The 13,543-nt window shown below is 36.3% G+C and overlaps 1 pseudogene across 1 annotated transcript; it reads left to right on the top strand.

Moving 5' to 3' along the window:
- Window positions 1-3,293: 3,293 nt before the first annotated feature.
- LOC116534395 lies at window positions 3,294-5,664 on the top strand (annotated as a pseudogene). The gene has a single exon (XR_004261692.1). The product of XR_004261692.1 is annotated as a stress-70 protein, mitochondrial pseudogene (transcript).
- The last annotated feature ends 7,879 nt before the right edge of the window (window positions 5,665-13,543 follow it).

Below are 13,543 nucleotides of genomic sequence, written 5' to 3'. Positions count from 1 at the left end.
TTCTTCCTGCTTCTATTTAATGACTCAGGATTGTTTTCTTCCACTTCTTAATTCCTCATTTCTACAGAAATGCTCTAGGACTTCCAGTCCCAAGTTCACCCTTGCTTGAGATAATTTCTTGTATGGTAGAATTTGTGAATTAAAAAAAATATCAACCCTCTAATTCATCCTCAGGGTGCCCTGATTACAAATGAAGTTGAGCACTTTCTCAACTGTTCATGAGCCCCTTTTATTTCCTCTTCTATAAAACCTTCAATTATTTATTTTGCCTATTTTCCTGTTTGCTTCTTTTTATTATTCTTCTTGATTCACACCATTTTTTAAATTTTCAGGATATTAAACCTTATTGAAATTGGATGCTGCAAATATCTTGTCCCAAATTTCAATTTGTGGCTTCCTCCCCTTTCCCCCTGCCCTCTTCCACCACACAGTTTCTGTGTGTTTCAATGAAGAGAAGTGGCTTTTTCCCCCCTCAGAGGTAGTTTCAGGGTTCAGGGGGGACATGTGCAGGTTTGTTACATGGGCAAATTGTGTAACTGATGTTTGGTGCACTGAGGTTTGGTGCACAAATGACCCCATCGCTCCAGTAGTGAGCAGTGTACCCAATAGGTAGTTTTTCAACTTTTACTCCCTTCCTCTCTTCCCATCTAGAATGCCCCAGTGTGCCGTGTCTATTGTTCCCATGTTTATGTCCATGCATACTCCATGTTTAGCTCCTACTTACAAGTGAGAACATGTGGTATTTGGTTTCCTTTCCCTGTGTTAATTTGCTTAGGATATTGGCCTCCAGCTGCATTCATGTTGCTGCAAAGGACATTATTTCATTCTTTTTTTATGGCCCCACAGTATTCCATGGTGTATATGTACCATTTTTTTTTTTATCCAGTCCATTGTTGATGGACATCGAGATTGATTCCATGTCTTTGCTATTGTGAATAATGCTTCAATGGATATATGAATATGAGTGCATGTGTCTTTTTGGTAGAACAATTTATTTTTCTTTGGGTATACACCCAGTAATAGGATTGCTAAGTCAAATGGTAGCTCTATTTTTAAGTTCTTTGAGATGTATCCAAACTGCTTTCCACAGTGGCTGAACTAATCTACACTTCCACCAATAGTATATAAGTATCTTGTTTTCTCCACAACCTTGACAGTATTGGTTATTTCTTGCCATTTTAATGATAGCCCTTCTGACTATTATGAAACTGTATCTCTTTGTAGTTTTGGTTTGCATTTGTCTAATGAGTAGTGATGTTGAACATTTTAAAAATATATTTGTTGGCTGCATATATACCTCCTTTGAGAAGTGTTTGTTCATGTCTTTTGCCCATTTTTAATGGGGTTATTTGTTTTTCTGTTAATTGTTTAAATTCCTTATAGATACTGAATACTAGACCTTGGTCAAATGCGTAGTTTCAAATATTTTCTCATTCTGTAGGTTGTATATTTACTCTATGGATAGTTTCTTTTGCTGTGCAGAAGCTCTTTAATTTAATTAGTTTCCAGCTGTCAATTTTCTTTTTTGTTGCAGTTGCTTTTGGGGACTTAACCAAAAATTCTTTGTCAAGGCCAATGTCGAGAAGGGTATTTTCTAGATTTTTTATTCTAGACTCTTTATAGTTTGAGATTTTATAGTTGTCTTTAATCCATCTTGAGTTAATTTTTGTATATGGTAAAATTTAAGGGTATAGTTTGAATGTTCTGCATATGAGTAGCCAGTTTTCTCACATCAAATACTGAATAGGGAGTCCTTTTCCCATTGATTGTTTTTGTCAGCCTTGTCAAAGATAAGATGGTTATAGTTGTGTGGCTTTATTTCTGGGTTTTCCATCCTGTTCAATTGTTTTATGTGTCTATTTTTGTACCAGTACCATGTTGTTTTGGTTACAATAATTGTAAGTTCTCCAAATGGATGGAACTAATAGAATATATGTATATGTCAAAGGGAGTTTATTAGAGCAAATTGGTTCACATGATTACTAGGTGAAGTTCCACAATAGGCTGCCTCAAGCTGGGGAAGAGAGAAGCCAGTAGTGGCTCAGTCCAAGCCTAAAGCCTCAAAACCAGGGAAGTCAACAGTGCAGTTTTCAGTCTCTGGTGGAAGGCCCAAACGCCCCGGGTAAGACAATGGCAAGTCCGAGTCCAAAGGCCAAAGAACCAGAAGTCTGATGTTCAAGGGCAGAAGGAGCCAAAGGAAGCATTCAGCACAGGAAAAAAGAAGGAAGCCAGAAACTCAGCAAGAAAAGTTATCCCACCTTCTCCACCTGCTTTGTTCTAGCCACACTGGCAGCCGAGGATGGTGCCCACACACATCGAGGGTGGGTCATCCCTTCCCAGTCCGCTGAACCAAATGTCAATCTCCTCTTCTTAGTGAGTCCTTACAGACACATTAAGAAACAATACTGTACCAAACATCTATGTATCCTTTAATCCAATCAAGCTGACATCTAATATTAACCATCACAGTAACTTTATAGTTCAGTTTGAAGTCAGTTAGTGTAATGCCCCCAGCTTTGTTCTTTTGACTTAGAATTTCTTTGGCTATTTGTTATCTTTCTTACTTCCATGTGAATTTTAGAATAGTTTTTCTTCTAATTCTGTGAAAAAGGACATTGGTGGTTTCATAGGAATAGTGTTGAATTGTAGATTGCTTTGGTCATTGCGGCCACTTTAATGATATTGATTCTTCTGAGATGTTTTTCTATTTGTATGTATGATCTATGACTTATTTCACGTGTTTTATAGTTCTTCATTTATAGAGACCTTTCACCTTCTTGGTTAGATATATTTCAAAATATTTTATGTCTATCATGGCTACTGAAAAGGGGATTCTGTTTTGATTTGGTTCTCTCAGCTTGAATGTTATTGGTGTATAGAAACACTACTAATTTTTGAACACTGATTTTGTATACTGAAACTTTATTGAAGTCACTTATCAGCTTTAGAAGCTTTTTTCATGGAGTCTTTAGGGTTTTCTAGGTACAGTGTCATTAGTGTAAAAAATAATTTGACTTCTTTTCCTATTTGAATGGCTTATATTTCTTTCTCTTGACTGGTTTCTTTGGATAGGACTTCTATTACTATGTTGAATAGGAGTGTTGAGAGTGGGCATTCTTATCTTATTCCAGTTCTTAAGAGTAATGCTTCCAGTTTTTGCCTGTTCTGTATAATGCTGGCTGCGGGTTTGTCCTAGATGGTTCATATTGTTTTGATTTATGCTTCTTTGATGCCTAGTTTGTTGAAGGTTTTTATTATGAAGGGATTTGGAATGTTATAAAAAGTTTTCTGCGAGCTCCCCGCCGCCTGAGTGCCTGTTTGCTGCCTCTTACTTCTCCATCTAGCCGCTGTGATAAGCGCCCGCCGAATTGCGGCTGCCGGTCTAGTGGGCGCCGCAGCCTCCCGGGGCCCCGTGGCCGCCGGCCACCAGGATAGCTGGAATGGCCTTAGTCATGAGGCATTTAGAATTGTTTCAAGGCGGGATTATGCATCAGAAGCAATCAAGGGAGCAGTTGCTGGTATTGATTTGGGTACTACCAACTCCTGTGTGGCAGTTATGGAAGGGAAACAAGCAAAGGTGCTGGAGAATGCTGCAGGTGCCAGAGCCACCCCTTCATCTGTGGCCTTTACATCAGATGGTGAGCGGTGTGTCAGCATGCCAGCCAAGCGACAGGCTGTCACGAACCCAAACAATACATTCTATGCTACCAAGCGTCTCATGGGCCGGCGATATGATGATCCTGAAGTACAGAAAGACGTTTAAAATGTTCCCTTTAAAATCGTCCGTGCCTCCAATGGTGATGCCTGGGTTGAGGCTCATGGGAAACTGTATTCTCCAAGTCAGATTGGAGCATTTGTGTTGATGAAGATAAAAGAGACTGCAGAAAATTACTTGGGGCACACAGCAAAAAATGCTGTGATCACAGTCCCAGCTTACTTCAATAACTCGCAGAGACAGGCCACTAAAGATGCTGGCCAGATAGCTGGACCGAATGTGCTTTGGGTGATTAATGAGCCCACAGCTGCTGCTCTTGCCTATGGTCTGGACAAATCAGAAGACAAAGTCATTGCTGTATATGATTTAGGAGGTAGAACTTTTGACATTTCTATCCTGAAAATTCAGAAAGGAGTATTCGAGGTGAAATCCACAAATGGGAACGCTTTCTTAGGTGGGGAAGACTTTGGCCAGGCCTTGCTACGGCACACTGTGAAGGAGTTCAAGAGAGAGACTAGGGTTGATTTGACCAAAGACAACATGGCACTTCAGAGGGTACAGGAAGCTGCTGAAAAGGCTAAGTGTGAACTCTTCTCATCTGTACAGACTGACATCAATTTGCCTTTTCTTACAATGGATTCCTCTGGACCCAAGCATTTGAATATGAAGCTGACCTGTGCTCAATTTGAAGAGATTGTCACTGATCTAATCAGAAGGACCATCACTCCATGCCAAAAAGCTATGCAAGATGCAGAAGTCAGCAAGAGTGACATAGCAGAAGCGATCCTTGTGGGTGGCATGACTAGGATGCCCAAGGTTCAGCAGACTGTGCAGGATCTTTTTGGCAGAGCACCAAGTAAAGCTGTCAATCCTGATGAGGTTGTGGCCATTGGAGCTGCCATTCAGGGAGGTGTGTTGGCTGGCCATGTCACAGATGTGCTGTTCCTAGATATCACTCCCCTGTCTCTGGGTATTGAAACTCTAGGATGTGTCTTTACCAAACTTATTAATAGGAACACCACTATTCCAACCAAGAAGAGCCAGGTATTCTCTACTGCCGCTGACGGTCAGACGCAAGTGGAAATTAAAGTTTGTCAGGGTGAGAGAGAGATAGCTGGAGACAACAAACTCCTTGGACAGTTTACTTTGATTGGAATTCGACCAGCCCCTTGTGGAGTTCCTCAGATTGAAGTTACATTTGACATTGATGCCAATGGGATCGTACATGTTTCTGCTAAAGATAAGGGCGCAGGACGTGAGCAGCAGATTGTAATCCAGTCTTCTGGTGGGTTAAGCAAAGATGATATTGAAAATATGGTTAAAAATGCAGAGAAATATGCTGAGGAAGACCAGCGAAAGAAGGAACGAGATAAAGCAATTAATATGGCTGAAGGAGTCATTCATGATACAGAAGCAAAGATGGATGAATTCAAGGACCAATTGCCTGCTGATGAGTACAACAAGCTAAAAGAAGAGATTTCCAAAATGAGGGAGCTCCTGGCTAGAAAAGACAGTGAAACAGGAGAAAACATTAGACAGGCAGCAACTCTCTTCAGCAGGCATCATTGAAGCTCTTCGAAATGGCATACAAAAAGATGGCATCTGAGCGAGAAGGCTCTGGAAGTTCTGGCACTGGGGAACAAAAGGAAAATCAAAAGAAGGAGAAACAGTAATAGCAGAAATTTTGAAGCCAAAAGGACAATAACGTGAAGCTTAGGAGTGAAGAGACTTCCTGAGCAGAAATGGGCAAACTTCAGTCTTTTTACTGTGTTTTTGCAGTATTCTATACAGAATTTCCTTAATTTGTAAATTTAGTGACCATTAGCTAGTGACCAATTTAACGGGCGGTGATTCTAACAGTATAAAGTTCACAATGTTCTATGTCCCTAGCCTGTCATTTTTCAGCTGCATGTAAAAGGGGGTAGGATGGATTAATTGATCATTATAAAGACTTAACTACTAAAAAAAAATTTTCTGCATCTACTGAAATGATAATATTGTTTCTGTTTCTAATTCTGTTTATTTGGTGAATCATGTTTATTGATTTGTGTATGTTGAACCAGGTTTGCATCCCAGGAGCTTAATTGATTATGGTGAATTAACTTTTTGATGTATTGTTGGATTCAGTTTGCCTGTATTTTGTTGAGGATTTTTGCATCTATGTTCAGCAGAGATATTGACTGGTAGTCCTCTTTTTGTTTGTTGAGTCTTTGCCAGATTTTGGTATCAGAGTGATGCTGGCTTCATAGAATGGGTTAAGGAGGAGTTCATTCTCTATTTTTAAAAATAGTTTCAGTAGGATTAACACAACCTCTTCTTTGGTGGAATTTGGCTGTGAATACAACTGATCCAGGATTCTTTTCAGTTGGCAGGTTTTTTTTTGTTTTTTTTTTTTTTTTTTTTTTTACTGATTCAATTTCAGATTCTGATATTGGTCTGTTCAGGGTTTTGATTTCTTCCTGCTTACTCTTGGGAAGTTGTGGGTTTCCAAGAATTTATCCATTTCCTACAGATATTCTAGTTTGTGTGCATAGACATGTTCACATAATGGGTTCTGAGGATCTTTATATTTCTGTGGAATCAGTTGTAATGTAAACTTTGTCCTTTCTGACTGCAGTTATTTTTATCTTTACTTTTATTTTGTTAATCTAGATGGTATTGTAAATCTATTGATTCTTTTAAATAACAAAATTTTGTTTTTGATGATCATTTTATGAATTAGGCGTTCTCAATTTCATTCAGTTCCACTCTAATTTTGGTTCTTTCTTTCTTTCTGCCTGCTTTAGGGTTAGTTTGTTCTTGTTTTTCTAGTTCCTCTCGATGTGGTTTTAGATTGTTAGTTTGAGATCTTGCTAAGTTTTTTCTGTTTTGTTTTGTTTTGCATTTCCTATAAGTTTCCCAATTTCTAACTTCTTGATGCATTGATGCAGGCCTTTAGTGCTATGAACTTTCCTCTTAACATTGCTTTAACTATATCCCAGAGATTTTGGTTTTCATTTATTTCAAAGAATTCTTTTAAATTTCGGACGTATTTTTGTCTCTCTAAAGTCATTCTCTAAAGTCATATTTTGTTTCTCTAAAGTCATTCAGAAATAAGTTAATTTTCGTGTATTTTGTGGTTTTGAGGAATTTTCGTGGTACTGAAAAATTACTTGATTTGTAATTTTATTTTACAGTGGTCTGAAAGTATGGTTGGTATGATTTTGATTATTTTGAATTAAGACTTGCTCTATGGATGAACATGTGATCAATCGTACAGTATATTCCATGTGCAGATGAGAAGAATGTATCTTCTGTGGTTGATGCATAGAGTATTCTGGAGGTATCTATTAGGTCCAATTGATCAACTGTCAAATTTAGGTCCAGGGCTTGTTAGTTTTCGGCCTTGATAATCTGTCTAAAACTGTCAGTGGGGTGTTGAAGTCCTCCACTGTTATTTTGTGGCTAAATCTTTTCATAGATCTACGAATATTTGTTTATGAATCTAGCTGCTCCACTGTAAGATGTATATATATTTAGTATAGTGAAATCATCTTGTTAGATTGAAGACTTTATCATTATTTAGTACTCTTTTTTGTCATTTTACTCTTATTGATTTCAAGTGTCCTTTATCTGATATAAGAAGAGCAACCTCTGCTCTTTTTTGTTTTCCATTTGAGTGACAGATTTTTCTCCAAAACTTTAGTTTGAGTCTATGGCTCTTGTTACATGTGAGATGGATCCCTTGAAGCCAATAGGGAGGTAGGTCATGGGGTGGGTGGGTGTGTGTGTGTGTGTGTGTGTGTGTGTGTGTGTGTGTATGTGTGTGTGTTTAAAATCCAACTTGCTACTCTATTCTTAAAAGTGAGTCATTAAGACCATTTACATTCAAGTTTAATATTGTTATGTGAGGCTTTGATTCTATCATACAATTGTTAGCTTGTTGTTTTGCACTACCTATTGGGTAGTTGCTTTAAATGATCTGTAGACTATGTACCTAGGTGTGGCTTTGTGGTAGCAGATACTGTTCTTCCACCACCATGTTTAGAACTCCCTTAAGGATCTCTTGTAAGGTTAGTTTAGTGGTAATAAATTCCCTTAGTGATTATTTGTCTAAAAAAGATTTTATTTCCCCTTCACTTATGAAGCTTAGTTTGGCAGGGTATGAAATTCTTTGTTGGAATTTCTTCTCTTTGCAAATGCTGAATATAGGCTACCAATGTCTTCTGACTTGTAGATTTCTGCTGATAAGCCCACCGTTAACCTGATGGGGTTCTCTTTGTATGTGACCTGACCTTTTTCTCTAGCTGACTTTAAGGTTTATTTTTTAGCATTGACCTTAGACAGTCTGGTGACTATATGCCTTGGTGATGTTCATTGTGTAAGTATCTGGCAGGTGTTCTCTGGATTACTTTTATCTGAATGTCTACCTCTCTAGCAATGTTAGAAATTTTCTGCAATTATTTACTCAAATGTACTTTCCAGATTGTTTATTTTCTTCTCCTTCTCTCTCAGGAATGCCAATAATTCATAGGTTTGGTCACTTTACATAATCCCATATTTCTCTGAGACTTTGTTCATTGTTTAAAAATTATGTTTTCTTTATTTTTGTCTGACTAGATTAGTTCAAAAGACAATCTTCAAATTCTGAAATTCTTTCTTCTGCTTGGTCTAGTCTATTAATAAAGCTTTCAATATTTTAAAATTCCTTAAGTGAGTTTTTCAGTTTCAGTAGCTCTGACTGATCTTTTAAAGCTGTTTACTTCTTTATTTCCTGGATTGCTTTACAGATTTCTTTGTGTTGATTTTCAATCTTACCTTGGATCTTGTTGAGTTTACCTGCAGTCCTGTTGAGCTTACCTGCAGTCCATACTTTGAATTCTCCATCTGTCATCTCTATGTCTCCATTTTGGCTATGGACCTTTGTTGGGAGCTAGAGTAAGTCTTTGGTGATGTTGCAACATTTATTTTTCATGATTTCAAAATTATTATCATACTCCTTCTCTTCTGGAGAAGGTTGTATGGGGCAGGGTCTTTTTGCTTTGTTTCTATAGTCCTATATATTTCTGTCAACAGGTTTTCTTTTGAGCTGTGTGGTTTGGTCTATGGAACAGAAGATGGTATTTACAGGTAAGAGTCAGCTGCTGCATAAGCAGGTGGATATGGACTTGATCTTTATTTACTATAAGTTGCTCTCTGTTATTTCAGATGAAGGGCTGGACAGTAGGGTGCCTGGTAGCCTGAGTTTCCTTTTCTGTGACAGTGAGAGGATGTAACTGGGTAGAGCTGGAACCCCTAGCTTAGCCACAAATATTCCAAAGGCAAGTCCACACACCAGCCCTAATGAGGGTGTCTGGGAGGAACTCCTATTGAAGTGTGTTGAGGTGTCTGTAGCAGGAGGGAGGTGAGGGGGCTGTACCAGCTCCCCAACATAGATAGATAGGCACATAACTTGTTTCCATATCACACCCTTGTTCCAGGGCTTGTTATTTCTAATTCAGATGCACATTGTAGTCTACAATGTAATTGAGAGCCACAGGGAAAGCTTTTTTTCTTATTTAGCATTATGGTAGATTATGCTAGGAGAATTTTCTATTGTTAAAAACCCTGAAGTAATTTCATCTTGATCATGATTTATTATTTTTATATGATGCTAGATTCAATTTGTTGATATTCTTTTAAATTTCTTTTTCTGTTTCCAAGTGAATGTAGTCTCTAATTTTCCTAGGCTGTACTATCCATATAAGTTTTGAGGACCAAAGTTAGACTATGTTCATAAAATGAGTTAAGCAGTGTTTCTAGTTTTTCTACAATCTAGAACATTTTGTATAAGATTTATTTGCTGATTGAATAATTGGCATATTTTATTAGTAGAAGTATTTTTTATTGGTGAAAGCATCTTTATGGAAAGTTTTTTGAGATGTTGATGCTTTTTAATTAACTATTATTTGATTATTTAACTGTTATTTGATGTACGTAATTGGTTTTCTATGTCTTTTGAAGTGTTTATGTGATATTTTTTCTAGGAATTTGCCCATTTTATTTAAGTTTTGAATTTTATTTGCACAAAGCTATTCAAAGTTTAATATTAAAGATGATACAATGCACATATAATTATATAAATAAAACAAAATATTTATATACCATTTACTATGTGCTATGCTGTTCTAACTGCTTGCCATATATTAACTTATTTAATACCAACACTATTTATTGATATAGATTCTGTTATTTTCCCTTTTTTATAGTTGGTAAAACTGAACCAGAGAAAGATCAACTAACTTGACTATGACAACACTGTTAATAAGTTGTGGAGTTTAGATATAAACACAGTCAATCTGGTCAGGGGATCTGAACTCATAACTGTATACACTACATGGCCTCTTGCAATTGTAGTTATGATCTCTTTCACTTTCCTAAAATCATTTATTAATTCCTCCATCCTTCATGTCTTAATAAATCTTGCCAGAGGTTTGTGTCAATTTTATTAGATTTTTTCAAGCATCTATATTTGGGTTTTTTTTTGTTTGTTTGTTTTCATCTTTTTCACATCGATGTTTGTCAGGGATATTGGCCTGAAATTTCTTTTTTTGTTGTGTCTCTTCTGGATTTTGTTATCAGGATGATGCTGGCCTCATAAAATGAGTTAGAGAGGAGTCCCTCTTTTTCTATTGTTTGGAATAGTTTCAGAAGGAATGTTACCAGCTCCTCTTTGTACCTCTGCTAGAATTCAGTGGTGAATCCATCTGGTCTTGGGCTTTTTTTTTTTTTTTGGTTGGTAGACTATTAATTACTGCCTCAATTTCAGAACTTGTTGTTGGTCTATTCAGGGATTTGACTTCTTGGTTTAGTCTTGGGAGGGTGTGTGTGTCCAGGAATTTATCTATTTCTTCTACATTTTGTAGTTTCTTTGTGTAGGTGTATATGGTATTCACTGGTGGTAGTTTGTATTTCTGTCAAATCAGTGGCAATCTCCCAAAAATTACTAATATTTTTCTTATTGAGTTTTACATATTTTCAAAGGAAAAATTTTAAAGGCCATCTAGAAGAACAAAGTAACACATGGCAAGAAGATTTAAAGCACATATTTTTGCTTTTTACCTGGTACCCTTCAGTTGCTACAACTATAGTAGCTGATAGGCTTTCTTGCTAAATAATTCTGTTATTGAATAATTCTTATTAAATAATGTAAATACCCTTTGTTTTATTTTAGAGTATTTACAATGAGTTGGCACAAAAGATATTTTTTAGGATACACATCATGCATTTATCAACCAGTAGAAAAGTAAAGTGTAAAAGGAATTCAGAAATCTGGTACCTAAATATACTTCACTACATTCAAAAGTTGGGCAGGGAAGTGTCAACTGCACTCTAGCAATGGGAGCTGATAAGGAAAATAATGTTTAAGAGATTATATTCTTTCTTCTCAATCACATTTAAACGAGTAAGTTTACAAGTAGAATGCTAGGCTAAGGGTCAGGATGTTGTATAACCCATCCCTTTTTCTGATAAGTATAAGATTAGATGCTGTCTCCCTAAACTATTGAGTGGCTTAATGGCATTTTCTTAATTCTTTGAACATTTTATGTATTAGTAAATAATGCCTTCACTTTAGGGGAAAACCATGAAATAGACTCACATGGATGAGCAAGAAGTCTGGATTGAATTATGACAGTTGTGGATTATAGCAAATTTCTTAGATAAATTTAGTGTTTTACTCTAAAGAACTGTAGACTTGATACAAAGTAGCAAAGCATTACTTGGATGATTCTTATAGGCTCTGATAGACAAAAAAGAAACAAAATGATTTCCAAATGACCTATCCTTACTATATGAATAACTGAATATTTCTGAAGAACTTTAAAATGTTCATAATAGTATTTGCTTACAAAGTTTGAACATTTCCCTGAAATTCTGATTCAAACTTGGAAAGATATGTGTGTGTGTGTGTGTGTGTGTGTGTGTGTGTGTGTGTGTGTGTGTCTATACACACATATATAATCCTTCAAAGTTTATATATTCTCTATAAATGTATATACATATATTACATGCTTATATATCTATACATATATCATATACACTCCCACACAAGCCATCACTTTACTGCCAAGAAAACAAAAGCCTTATATTTAACAACAGAATATATATTACCTTATCACTGTCTACCTCACCACATCTTTCTTGTAGTATTAATATTCTTACCAAAAACTATGTATAAATACAAGAAAAATCTAAATTTCATTACCATTTCTGCCCATGTTATTTCAAATTCTGTTTTAGTGGTAACTGCTTTAAAAGAATAGTTTATTACATTATATGCCCAGATATGTAAGGATAAAAACAGAAATATATTCACTGATAGGCAGAGTCTAAATACCACTAATAAACAATTAAAGAACAACCTTGTAAAGTTTTTTTTACAAGATTGAGCTCCCTAAATGTATTTGTTTAAAAATTTTTGAAAGTTGTTACCGCCTAAAATAAAACCTATTTTTTTTCAACCTGGTTTTATGATCCACCAAGCTAAAGTTCCAGCTCACTTTCTGGATCTTACCTCCCAATATTCACCTTAGACAGTCTAGTAAAAGTGAAGAACTACCAAACTTTGGTACACTATCCTTGCCTTTACTCAGCCTGTTTTTTCCAATTGGTATATATTATTTCCATGTTTGAGTTTCTAAATTTGACTCATTATTCAAGGCTAAAATCAGATGTTATCTCAATATTGAAGCTTTTCTTAATCCTTCTAGATAGAAACAAAATTTCTCATCTGAACTCTCTTAATACTTTATCTATGCATCTCATTTGCATAGTTATTTACAGGTGTTTTTCTTCACTGGCAACATTGTAAAGTGTTAAAGGACAGGAGATATATTTAACTAACTTTTTAATCACGGGAAGGACAAATAGTAAGTCTTTAACAAATACTAAGTAGTGGAATATGAACAAAGAAATGGATGCATATGCAGTTTAGTGATAACATGACAAAAAGCAAAAATTCAATAGAGATGCTAAGAAAATACTAATATTATTATTTTCTGGACAGGAATTTTTTAGATTCTTAGAAGCCAGACTCCAGACTAAGTAATTTGCAAGATCAATTGCTTTCACATCAGAGCTGTTGGCTGAAGCTTCACCAACACAATTATGAGTTTTCCAGTTAGTAGACACTCTTTTTTTCCACAGAGAATATACTCCTACTAACTGTTACGCCTTACCATGCCACCATTTCTGCCAAAAACAACATCTTCCACCAGTCCCCTGCTCCTCAGCTGTGCTGCTCCTAAAACAATATTTGCTCCTCATTAAATATCTGCAAAGCCAACTGACCACACAGAACCTAAACCAAGCAGGGGAAGACAGACATAAAATTTGATCTTGGTTACTCATGCCGCTTCCCACACAATCTGTTGAGAGCCCTGTTAGGAGGTCATAATAGCAGTCAAGCCATGTGATTGTGAGGGCCACTAATGCTGTTACAAGGTTATTGCAAAGTAAATAAATCACATTAATCAATTGCAGCTTGTAAAGACTATGCAACTGAAGAGGAACTTGTGCCAGCTAACACATGTAAATTGGACCCATGGTTCTGGTCTATCTCCAAGGAATAAGAAAGGTTTTATAAACAGATGGAATTCTAAACAAAGAAATTGGCCATAGTTGCTGCATTATTGGGCTTCCCATTGGCCTGCTGTGACATGGAAAGACCAGGCACAAGAAGTTAAAGCAATGCAGATTGTTTGAGAAGTGAGACTGATTCAATATTATTAGAGCTCCAGGCAAACTCACTGAACTTTGTGATTTTTGCCTCTCTTCCATTTATACCATAGAAATGTGGTTATATTGGAT

This window comes from Sapajus apella, unplaced genomic scaffold (genome assembly GCF_009761245.1).
Source record: "Sapajus apella isolate SASKATOON/1434 unplaced genomic scaffold, GSC_monkey_1.0 scaffold87, whole genome shotgun sequence".
Lineage (NCBI taxonomy): Eukaryota > Metazoa > Chordata > Mammalia > Primates > Cebidae > Sapajus > Sapajus apella.
This window is presented reverse-complemented; position numbering and strand designations above follow the sequence as displayed.